Raw genomic sequence first — 13,014 nt, 5'->3', positions numbered from 1 at the left:
AGGCCACTTGATGTCACAATGAATCATTTGATTCTTGGCCTCCACGGTGGCATAATAGATCCTTGCTTCTATTGGTCCCTGTGCTGTAACAATCCATCCCTGGCCCTTTTTATACCCCCTGGTGCCACAAGGGATCATTAGATTGTTAGTCTGCATTGGGTCACAATGGTTCCTTGCTTCTCTTAACCTCTGTGGTGTCACAATGCATTCCAAGCCCTTTTAGGCCACTTGGTCTTACAATGAACCATTTGATTCTTGGCCTTCATGGTGTCATAATGGTTCCTTGCTTCTATAGGTCCCCATGCTGTCAGAGTTCATCCGTGGTCCTTTTGCGCCCCCTGGTGTCAAAAGGGATTCTTAGATTGTTAGCCTGCATTGGGTCACAATGGTTCCTTGCTTCTCTTAACCTCTGTGGTGTCACAATGCATCCCATGCCCTTTTAGGCCACTTGATGTCACAATGAACCATTTGATTCTTGGCCTTCATGGTGTCATAATGGTTCCTTGTTTCTATTGGGCCCCATGCTGTCACAATTCATCCCTGGCCCTTTTACGCCCCCTGGTGAAAAATGGGCTCCTGGGATTATTAGCCTCCATTGGGTCACAATGGATCCTTGCTTCTCTTAACCCCTGTGGTGTCACAATGCATCCCATGCCCTTTTAGGCCTCTTGATGTCACAATGAATCATTTGATTCTTGGCCTCCATGGTGGCATAACAGTAGCAGGTTTTAATTGGGCCCCATGCTTTCACAATTCATCCCTGCCCCTTTTATGCCCATTGGTGTCACAAGGGATCATTAGATTGTTAGCCTCCATTGGGTCACAATGGATCCTTGGTTCTCTTAACCTCTGTGGTGTCACAATGCATCCCATGCCCTTTTAGGCCACTTGATGTCACAATGAATCATTTGATTCTTGGCCTCCATGGTGTCATAATGGTTCCTTGTTTCTATTGGGCCCCATGCTGTAACAATTCATCCCTGGCCCTTTTAGGCCCATTGGTGTCAAATGGGATCCTGGGATTATTAGCCTCCATTGGGTCACAATGGATCCTTGCTTCTCTTAACCCCTGTGGTGTCACAATGCATCCCATGCCCTTTTAGGCCACTTGATGTCACAATGAATCATTTGATTCTTGGCCTCCACGGTGGCAGAATAGATCCTTGCTTCTATTGGTCCCCGTGCTGTAACAATCCATCCCTGGCCCTTTTTATACCCCCTGGTGCCACAAGGGATCATTAGATTGTTAGTCTGCATTGGGTCACAATGGTTCCTTGCCTCTCTTAACCTCTGTGGTGTCACAATGCATTCCAAGCCCTTTTAGGCCACTTGGTCTTACAATGAACCATTTGATTCTTGGTCTTCATGGTCTCATAATGGTTTCTTGTTTGTATTGGGCCCCATGCTGTCAGAGTTCATCCGTGGTCCTTTTCCGCCCCCTGGTGTCAAAAGGGATTCTTAGATTGTTAGCCTGCATTGGGTCACAATGGTTCCTTGCTTCTCTTAACCCCTGTGGTGTCACAATGCATCCCATGCCCTTTTAGGCCACTTGATGTCACAATGAATCATTTCATTCTTGGCCTCCATGGTGGTGTAATTGTACCAGGTTTTAATTGGGCCCCATGCTTTCACAATACATCCCTGCCACTTTTAGGCCCATTGGTGTCAAAAGGGATCATTAGATTGTTAGCCTCCATTGGGTCACAATGGATCCTTGCTTCTCTTAACCCCTGTGCTGTCACAATGCATCCCATGCCCTTTTAGGCCACATGATGTCACAATGAATTATTTGATTCTTGGCCTCCATGGTGGCATAATAGATCCTTGCTTCTATTGGTCCCCGTGCTGTAACAATTCATCCCTGGCCCTTTTAGGCCCATTGGTGTCAAATGGGATCCTGGGATTATTAGCCTCCATTGGGTCACAATGGATCCTTGCTTCTCTTAACCCCTGTGGTGTCACAATGCATCCCATGCCCTTTTAGGCCACTTGATGTCACAATGAATCATTTGATTCTTGGCCTCCACGATGGCATAATAGATCCTTGCTTCTATTGGTCCCTGTGCTGTAACAATCCATCCCTGGCCCTTTTTATACCCCCTGGTGCCACAAGGGATCATTAGATTGTTAGCCTGCATTGGGTCACAATGGTTCCTTGCTTCTCTTAACCTCTGTGGTGTCACAATGCATCCCATGCCCTTTTAGGTCACTTGATGTCACAATGAATCATTTGATTCTTGGCCTCCATGGTGTCATAATGGTTCCTTGTTTCTATTGGGCCCCATGCTGTCACAATTCATCCCTGGCCCTTTTACGCCCCCTGGTGTCAAATGGGATCCTGGGATTATTAGCCTCCATTGGGTCACAATGGATCCTTGCTTCTCTTAACCCCTGTGGTGTCACAATGCATCCCATGCCCTTTTAGGCCACTTGATGTCACAATGAATCATTTGATTCTTGGCCTCCACGGTGGCATAATAGATCCTTGCTTCTATTGGTCCCCGTGCTGTAACAATCCATCCCTGGCCCTTTTTATACCCCCTGGTGCCACAAGGGATCATTAGATTGTTAGCCTGCATTGGGTCACAATGGTTCCTTACTTCTCTTAACCTCTGTGGTGTCACAATGCATTCCAAGCCCTTTTAGGCCACTTGGTCTTACAATGAACCATTTGATTCTTGGCCTTCATGGTCTCATAATGGTTTCTTGTTTGTATTGGGCCCCATGCTGTCAGAGTTCATCCGTGGTCCTTTTGCGCCCCCTGGTGTCAAAAGGGATTCTTAGATTGTTAGCCTGCATTGGGTCACAATGGTTCCTTGCTTCTCTTAAACCCTGTGGTGTCACAATGCATCCCATGCCCTTTTAGGCCACTTGATGTCACAATGATTCATTTCATTCTTGGCCTCCATGGTGGTGTAATTGTACCAGGTTTTAATTGGGCCCCATGCTTTCACAATACATCCCTGCCACTTTTAGGCCCATTGGTGTCAAAAGGGATCATTAGATTGTTAGCCTCCATTGGGTCACAATGGATCCTTGCTTCTCTTAACCCCTGTTGTGTCACAATGCATCCCATGCCCTTTTAGGCCAGATGATGTCACAATGAATTATTTGATTCTTGGCCTCCATGGTGGCATAATAGATCCTTGCTTCTATTGGTCCCCGTGCTGTAACAATTCATCCCTGGCCCTTTTAGGCCCATTGGTGTCAAATGGGATCCTGGGATTATTAGCCTCCATTGGGTCACAATGGATCCTTGCTTCTCTTAACCCCTGTGGTTTCACAATGCATCCCATGCCCTTTTAGGCCACTTGATGTCACAATGAATCATTTGATTCTTGGCCTCCACGGTGGCATAATAGATCCTTGCTTCTATTGGTCCCCGTGCTGTAACAATCCATCCCTGGCCCTTTTTATACCCCCTGGTGCCACAAGGGATCATTAGATTGTTAGCCTGCATTGGGTCACAATGGTTCCTTGCTTCTCTTAACCTCTGTGGTGTCACAATGCATTCCAAGCCCTTTTAGGCCACTTGATGTCACAATGAACCATTTGATTCTTGGCCTTCATGGTGTCATAATGGTTCCTTGCTTCTATAGGTCCCATGCTGTCAGAGTTCATCCGTGGTCCTTTTCCGCCCCCTGGTGTCAAAAGGGATTCTTAGATTGTTAGCCTGCATTGGGTCACAATGGTTCCTTGCTTCTCTTAACCCCTGTGGTGTCACAATGCATCCCATGCCCTTTTAGGCCACTTGATGTCACAATGATTCATTTCATTCTTGGCCTCCATGGTGGTGTAATTGTACCAGGTTTTAATTGGGCCCCATGCTTTCACAATACATCCCTGCCACTTTTAGGCCCATTGGTGTCAAAAGGGATCATTAGATTGTTAGCCTCCATTGGGTCACAATGGATCCTTGCTTCTCGTAACCCCTGTGCTGTCACAATGCATCCCATGCCCTTTTAGGCCACATGATGTCACAACGAATTATTTGATTCTTGGCCTCCATGGTGTCATAATAGATCCTTGCTTCTATTGGTCCCCGTGCTGTAACAATTCATCCCTGGCCCTTTTAGGCCCATTGGTGTCAAATGGGATCCTGGGATTATTAGCCTCCATTGGGTCACAATGGATCCTTGCTTCTCTTAACCCCTGTGGTTTCACAATGCATCCCATGCCCTTTTAGGCCACTTGATGTCACAATGAATCATTTGATTCTTGGCCTCCACGGTGGCATAATAGATCCTTGCTTCTATTGGTCCCCGTGCTGTAACAATCCATCCCTGGCCCTTTTTATACCCCCTGGTGCCACAAGGGATCATTAGATTGTTAGCCTGCATTGGGTCACAATGGTTCCTTGCTTCTCTTAACCTCTGTGGTGTCACAATGCATTCCAAGCCCTTTTAGGCCACTTGATGTCACAATGAACCATTTGATTCTTGGCCTTCATGGTGTCATAATGGTTCCTTGCTTCTATAGGTCCCCATGCTGTCAGAGTTCATCCGTGGTCCTTTTCCGCCCCCTGGTGTCAAAAGGGATTCTTAGATTGTTAGCCTGCATTGGGTCACAATGGTTCCTTGCTTCTCTTAACCCCTGTGGTGTCACAATGCATCCCATTCCCTTTTAGGCCACTTGATGTCACAATGAATAATTTGATTCTTGGCCTCCATGGTGGCATAATAGATCCTTGATTCTATTGCTCCTTGTGCTGCAACAATTCATCCCTGGCCCTTTTAGGCCCATTGGTGTCACAAGGGATCATTAGATTGTTAGCCTGCATTGGGTCACAATGGTTCCTTGCTTCTCTTAACCTCTGTGGTGTCACAATGCATTCCAAGCCCTTTTAGGCCACTTGGTCTTACAATGGACCATTTGATTCTTGGCCTTCATGGTGTCATAATTGTTCCTTGCTTCTATAGGTCCCCATGCTGTCAGAGTTCATCCGTGGTCCTTTTGCGCCCCCTGGTGTCAAAAGGGATTCTTAGATTGTTAGCCTGCATTGGGTCACAATGGTTCCTTGCTTCTCTTAACCCCTGTGGTGTTTCAATGCATCCCATGCCCTTTTAGGCCACTTGATGTCACAATGAATCATTTGATTCTTGGCCTCCATGGTGGCATAATTGTACCAGGTTTTAATTGGGCCCCATGCTTTCACAAAACATCCCTGCCCCTTTTAGGCCCATTGGTGCCAAAAGGGATCATTAGATTTTTAGCCTGCATTGGGTCACAATGGTTCCTTGCTTCTCTTAACCTCTGTGGTGTCACAATGCATTCCAAGCCCTTTTAGGCCACTTGATGTCACAATGAATCATTTGATTCTTGGCCTCCATGGTGGCGAAATTGTACCAGGTTTTAATTGGGCCCCATGCTTTCACAATACATCCCTACCCCTTTTAGGCCCATTGGTGTCAAAAGGTATCATTAGATTGTTAGCCTGCATTGGGTCACAATGGATCCTTGCTTCTCTTAACCCCTGTGGTGTCACAATGCATCCCATGCCCTTTTAGTCCACTTGATGTCACAACGAATCATTTGATTCTTGGCCTCCATGGTGGCAGAATTGTACCAGGTTTTACTTGGGCCCCATGCTTTCACAATTCATCCCTGCCCCTTTTAGGCCCATTGGTGTCACAAGGGATCATTAGATTGTTAGCCTGCACTGGGTCGCAATGGTTCCTTGCTTCTCTTAAACTCTGTGGTTCAACAATGCATCCCATGCCCTTTTAGGCCACTTGATGTCACAATGAATCATTTTATTCTTGGCCTCCATGGTGTCATAATTGTTCCTTGTTTCTATTGGGCCCCATGCTGTCACAATTCATCCCTGGCCCTTTTACGCCCCCTGGTGTCAAATGGGATCCTGGGATTATTAGCCTCCATTGTGACACAATGGATCCTTGCTTCTCTTAACCCCTGTGGTGTCACAATGCATCCCATGCCCTTTTAGGCCACTTGATGTCACAATGAATCATTTGATTCTTGGCCTCCACGGTGGCATAATAGATCCTTGCTTCTATTGGTCCCCGTGCTGTAACAATCCATCCCTGGCTCTTTTTATACCCCCTGGTGCCACAAGGGATCATTAGATTGTTAGTCTGCATTGGGTCACAATGGTTCCTTGCCTCTCTTAACCTCTGTGGTGTCACAATGCATTCCAAGCCCTTTTAGGCCACTTGGTCTTACAATGAACCATTTGATTCTTGGCCTTCATGGTGTCATAATGGTTCCTTGCTTCTATAGGTCCCAATGCTGTCAGAGTTCATCCGTGGTCCTTTTGCGCCCCCTGGTGTCAAAAGGGATTCTTAGATTGTTAGCCTGCATTGGGTCACAATGGTTCCTTGCTTCTCTTAACCCCTGTGGGGTCACAATGCATCCCATGCCCTTTTAGGCCACTTGATGTCACAATGAATCATTTGATTCTTGGCCTCCAAGGTGGCAGAATTGTACCAGGTTTTACTTGGGCCCCATGCTTTCACAATTCATCCCTGGCCCTTTTAGGCCCATTGGTGTCACAAGGGATCATTAGATTGTTAGCCTGCATTGGGTCACAATGGTTCCTTGCTTCTCTTAACCTCTGTGGTGTCACAATGCATCCCATGCCCTTTTAGGCCACTTGATGTCACAATGAATCATTTGATTCTTGGCCTCCATGGTGTCATAATGGTTCCTTGTTTCTATTGGGCCCCATGCTGTCACAATTCATCCCTGGCCCTTTTGAGCCCCCTGGGGTTAAATGGGATCCTGGGATTATTAGCCTCCATTGGGTCACAATGGATCCTTGCTTCTCTTAACCCCTGTGGTGTCACAATGCATCCCATGCCCTTTTAGGCCACTTGATGTCACAATGAATCATTTCATTCTTGGCCTCCATGGTGGCATAATTGTACCAGGTTTTAATTGGGCCCCATGCTTTCACAATACATCCCTGCCGCTTTTAGGCCCATTGGTGTCAAAAGGGATCATTAGATTGTTAGCCTCCATTGGGTCACAATGGATCCTTGCTTCTCTTAACCCCTGTTGTGTCACAATGCATCCCATGCCCTTTTAGGCCACTTGATGTCACAATGAATCATTTGATTCTTGGCCTCCACGGTGGCATAATAGATCCTTGCTTCTATTGGTCCCTGTGCTGTAACAATCCATCCCTGGCCCTTTTTATACCCCCTGGTGCCACAAGGGATCATTAGATTGTTAGCCTGCATTGGGTCACAATGGTTCCTTGCTTCTCTTAACCTCTGTGGTGTCACAATGCATCCCATGCCCTTTTAGGCCACTTGATGTCACAATGAATCATTTGATTCTTGGCCTCCATGGTGTCATAATGGTTCCTTGTTTCTATTGGGCCCCATGCTGTCACAATTCATCCCTGGCCCTTTTACGCCCCCTGGTGTCAAATGGGATCCTGGGATTATTAGCCTCCATTGGGTCACAATGGATCCTTGCTTCTCTTAACCCCTGTGGTGTCACAATGCATCCCATGCCCTTTTAGGCCACTTGATGTCACAATGAATCATTTGATTCTTGGCCTCCACGGTGGCAGAATAGATCCTTGCTTCTATTGGTCCCCGTGCTGTAACAATCCATCCCTGGCCCTTTTTATACCCCCTGGTGCCACAAGGGATCATTAGATTGTTAGCCTGCCTTGGGACACAATGGTTCCTTGCTTCTCTTAACCTCTGTGGTGTCACAATGCATTCCAAGCCCTTTTAGGCCACTTGGTCTTACAATGAACCATTTGATTCTTGGCCTTCATGGTGTCATAATGGTTCCTTGCTTCTATAGGTCCCCATGCTGTCAGAGTTCATCCGTGGTCCTTTTGCGCCCCCTGGTGTCAAAAGGGATTCTTAGATTGTTAGCCTGCATTGGGTCACAATGGTTCCTTGCTTCTCTTAACCCCTGTGGGGTCACAATGCATCCCATGCCCTTTTAGGCCACTTGATGTCACAATGAATCATTTGATTCTTGGCCTCCACGGTGGCAGAATTGTACCAGGTTTTACTTGGGCCCCATGCTTTCACAATTCATCCCTGGCCCTTTTAGGCCCATTGGTGTCACAAGGGATCATTAGATTGTTAGCCTCCATTGGGTCACAATGGATCCTTGTTTCTCTTAACCCCTGTGCTGTCACAATGCATTCCATGCCCTTTCAGGCCACTTGATGTCACAATGAATTATTTGATTCTTGGCCTCCATGGTGGCATAATAGATCCTTGCTTCTATTGGTCCCCGTGCTGTAACAATTCATCCCTGGCCCTTTTAGGACCATTGGTGTCACAAGGGATCATTAGATTGTTAGCCTGCATTGGGTCACAATGGTTCCTTGCTTCTCTTAACCTCTGTGGTGTCACAATGCATCCCATGCCCTTTTAGGCCACTTGATGTCACAATGAATCATTTGATTCTTGGCCTCCATGGTGTCATAATGGTTCCTTGTTTCTATTGGACCCCATGCTGTCACAATTCATCCCTGGCCCTTTTGAGCCCCCTGGGGTTAAATGGGATCCTGGGATTATTAGCCTCCATTGGGTCACAATGGATCCTTGCTTCTCTTAACCCCTGTGGTGTCACAATGCATCCCATGCCCTTTTAGGCCACTTGATGTCACAATGAATCATTTCATTCTTGGCCTCCATGGTGGTGTAATTGTACCAGGTTTTAATTGGGCCCCATACTTTCACAATACATCCCTGCCACTTTTAGGCCCATTGGTGTCAAAAGGGATCATTAGATTGTTGGCCTCCATTGGGTCACAATGGATCCTTGCTTCTCGTAACCCCTGTGCTGTCACAATGCATCCCATGCCCTTTTAGGCCACTTGATGTCACAATGAATCATTTGATTCTTGGCCTTCATGGTGGCATAATAGATCCTTCCTTCTATTGGTCGCCGTGCTGTAACAATTCATCCCTGACCCTTTTAGGCCCATTGGTGTCAAATGGGATCCTGGGATTATTAGCCTCCATTGGGTCACAATGGATCCTTGCTTCTCTTAACCCCTGTTGTGTCACAATGCATCCCATGCCCTTTTAGGCCACTTGATGTCACAATGAATCATTTGATTCTTGGCCTCCACGGTGGCATAATAGATCCTTGCTTCTATTGGTCCCTGTGCTGTAACAATCCATCCCTGGCACTTTTTATAACCCCTGGTGCCACAAGGGATCATTAGATTGTTAGCCTGCATTGGGTCACAATGGTTCCTTGCTTCTCTTAACCTCTGTGGTGTCACAATGCATCCCATGCCCTTTTAGGTCACTTGATGTCACAATGAATCATTTGATTCTTGGCCTCCATGGTGGCATAATGGTTCCTTTTTTCTATTGGGCCCCATGCTGTCACAATTCATCCCTGGCCCTTTTACGCCCCCTGGTGTCAAATGGGATCCTGGGATTATTAGCCTCCATTGGGTCACAATGGATCCTTGCTTCTCTTAACCCCTGTGGTGTCACAATGCATCCCATGCCCTTTTAGGCCACTTGATGTCACAATGAATCATTTGATTCTTGGCCTCCACGGTGGCAGAATAGATCCTTGCTTCTATTGGTCCCTGTGCTGTAACAATCCATCCCTGGCCCTTTTTATACCCCCTGGTGCCACAAGGGATCATTAGATTGTTAGTCTGCATTGGGTCACAATGGTTCCTTGCTTCTCTTAACCTCTGTGGTGTCACAATGCATCCCATGCCCTTTTAGGCCACTTGATGTCACAATGAACCATTTGATTCTTGGCCTTCATGGTGTCATAATGGTTCCTTGTTTCTATTGGGCCCCATGCTGTCACAATTCATCCCTGGCCCTTTTACGCCCCCTGGTGAAAAATGGGCTCCTGGGATTATTAGCCTCCATTGGGTCACAATGGATCCTTGCTTCTCTTAACCCCTGTGGTGTCACAATGCATCCCATGCCCTTTTAGGCCTCTTGATGTCACAATGAATCATTTGATTCTTGGCCTCCATGGTGGCATAACAGTAGCAGGTTTTAATTGGGCCCCATGCTTTCACAATTCATCCCTGCCCCTTTTATGCCCATTGGTGTCACAAGGGATCATTAGATTGTTAGCCTCCATTGGGTCACAATGGATCCTTGGTTCTCTTAACCTCTGTGGTGTCACAATGCATCCCATGCCCTTTTAGGCCACTTGATGTCACAATGAATCATTTGATTCTTGGCCTCCATGGTGTCATAATGGTTCCTTGTTTCTATTGGGCCCCATGCTGTCACAATTCATCCCTGGCCCTTTTACGCCCCCTGGTGTCAAATGGGATCCTGGGATTATTAGCCTCCATTGGGACACAATAGATCCTTGATTCTCTTAACCCCTGTGGTGTCACAATGCATCCCATGCCCTTTTAGGCCACTTGATGTCACAATGAATCATTTGATTCTTGGCCTCCACGGTGGCATAATAGATCCTTGCTTCTATTGGTCCCCGTGCTGTAACAATCCATCCCTGGCCCTTTTTATACCGCCTGGTGCCACAAGGGATCATTAGATTGTTAGTCGGCATTGGGTCACAATGGTTCCTTGCCTCTCTTAACCCCTGTGGTGTCACAATGCATTCAAAGCCCTTTTAGGCCACTTGGTCTTACAATGAAGCATTTGATTCTTGGCCTTCATGGTGTCATAATGGTTCCTTGCTTCTATAGGTCCCCATGCTGTCAGAGTTCATCCGTGGTCCTTTTGCGCCCCCTGGTGTCAAAAGGGATTCTTAGATTGTTAGCCTGCATTGGGTCACAATGGTTCCTTGCTTCTCTTAACCCCTGTGGTGTCACAATGCATCCCATGCCCTTTTAGGCCACTTGATGTCACAATGAATCATTTGATTCTTGGCCTCCACGGTGGCATAATTGTACCAGGATTTACTAGGGCCCCATGCTTTCACAATTCATCCCTGGCCCTTTTAGGCCCATTGGTGTCACAAGGGATCATTAGATTGTTAGCCTGCAATGGGTCGCAATGGTTCCTTGCTTCTCTTAACCCCTGTGCTGTCACAATGCATCCCATGCCCTTTTAGGCCACTTGATGTCACAATGAATTATTTGATTCTTGGCCTCCACGGTGGCATTATAGATCCTTGCTTCTATTGGACCCTTTGCTGTAACAATTCATCCCTGCCCCTTTTAGGCCCATTGGTGCCACAAGGGATCATTAGATTGTTAGCCTGCATTGGGTCACAATGGTTCCTTGCTTCTCTTAACCTCTGTGGTGTCACAATGCATCCCATGCCCTTTTAGGCCACTTGATGTCACAATGAATCATTTGATTCTTGGCCTCCATGGTGTCATAATGGTTCCTTGTTTCTATTGGGCCCCATGCTGTCACAATTCATCCCTGGCCCTTTTACGCCCCCTGGTGTCAAATGGGATCCTGGGATTATTAGCCTCCATTGGGTCACAATGGATCCTTGCTTCTCTTAACCCCTGTGGTGTCACAATGCATCCCATGCCCTTTTAGGCCACTTGATGTCACAATGAATCATTTGATTCTTGGCCTCCACGGTGGCATAATAGATCCTTGCTTCTATTGGTCCCCGTGCTGTAACAATCCATCCCTGGCCCTTTTTATAACCCCTGGTGCCACAAGGGATCATTAGATTGTTAGCCTGCATTGGGGCTCAATGGTTCCTTGCTTCTCTTAACCTCTGTGGTGTCACAATGCATTCCAAGCCCTTTTAGGCCACTTGGTCTTACAATGGACCATTTAATTCTTGGCCTTCATGGTGTCATAATGGTTCCTTGCTTCTATAGGTCCCCATGCTGTCAGAGTTCATCCGTGGTCCTTTTGCGCCCCCTGGTGTCAAAAGGGATTCTTAGATTGTTAGCCTGCATTGGGTCACAATGGTTCCTTGCTTCTCTTAACCCCTGTGGTGTCACAATGCATCCCATGACTTTTAGGCCACTTGATGTCACAATGAATCATTTGATTCTTGGCCTCCATGGTGGCATAATTGTACCAGGATTTACTAGGGCCCCATGCTTTCACAATTCATCCCTGCCCCTTTTAGGCCCATTGGTGTCACAAGGGATCATTAGATTGTTAGCCTGCATTGGGTCGTAATGGTTACTTGCTTCTCTTAACCTCTGTGGTGTCACAATGCATCCCATGCCCTTTTAGGCCACTTGATGTCACAATGAATTATTTGATTCTTGGCCTCCACGGTGGCATTATAGATCCTTGCTTCTATTGGACCCTGTGCTGTAACAATTCATCCCTGCCCCTTTTAGGCCCATTGGTGCCACAAGGGATCATTAGATTGTTAGCCTGCATTGGGTCACAATGGTTCCTTGCTTCTCTTAACCCCTGTGGTGTCACAATGCATCCCATGCCTTTTAGGCCACTTGATGTCACAATGAATCATTTGATTCTTGGCCTCCACGGTGGCAGAATTGTACCAGGTTTTACTTGGGCCCCATGCTTTCACAATTCATCCCTGGCCCTTTTAGGCCCATTGGTGTCACAAGGGATCATTAGATTGTTAGCCTGCATTGGGTCGCAATGGTTCCTTGCTTCTCTTAACCCCTGTGCTGTCACAATGCATCCCATGCCCTTTTAGGCCACTTGATGTCACAATGAATTATTTGATTCTTGGCCTCCACGGTGGCATTATAGATCCTTGCTTCTATTGGACCCTGTGCTGTAACAATTCATCCCTGCCCCTTTTAGGCCCATTGGTGCCACAAGGGATCATTAGATTGTTAGCCTGCATTGGGTCACAATGGTTCCTTGCTTCTCTTAACCTCTGTGGTGTCACAATGCATCCCATGCCCTTTTAGGCCACTTGATGTCACAATGAATCATTTGATTCTTGGCCTCCATGGTGGCATAATGGTTCCTTGTTTCTATTGGGCCCCATGCTGTCACAATTCATCCCTGGCCCTTTTACGCCCCCTGGTGTCAAATGGGATCCTGGGATTATTAGCCTCCATTGGGTCACAATGGATCCTTGCTTCTCTTAACCCCTGTGGTGTCACAATGCATCCCATGCCCTTTTAGGCCACTTGATGTCACAATGAAT

Source organism: Cinclus cinclus, chromosome 15, assembly GCF_963662255.1.
Source record: "Cinclus cinclus chromosome 15, bCinCin1.1, whole genome shotgun sequence".
In the NCBI taxonomy this organism is placed as follows: Eukaryota; Metazoa; Chordata; class Aves; order Passeriformes; family Cinclidae; genus Cinclus; species Cinclus cinclus.
The sequence above is the reverse complement of the archived record's forward strand: the minus strand, read 5'-3'. Positions refer to the sequence as shown.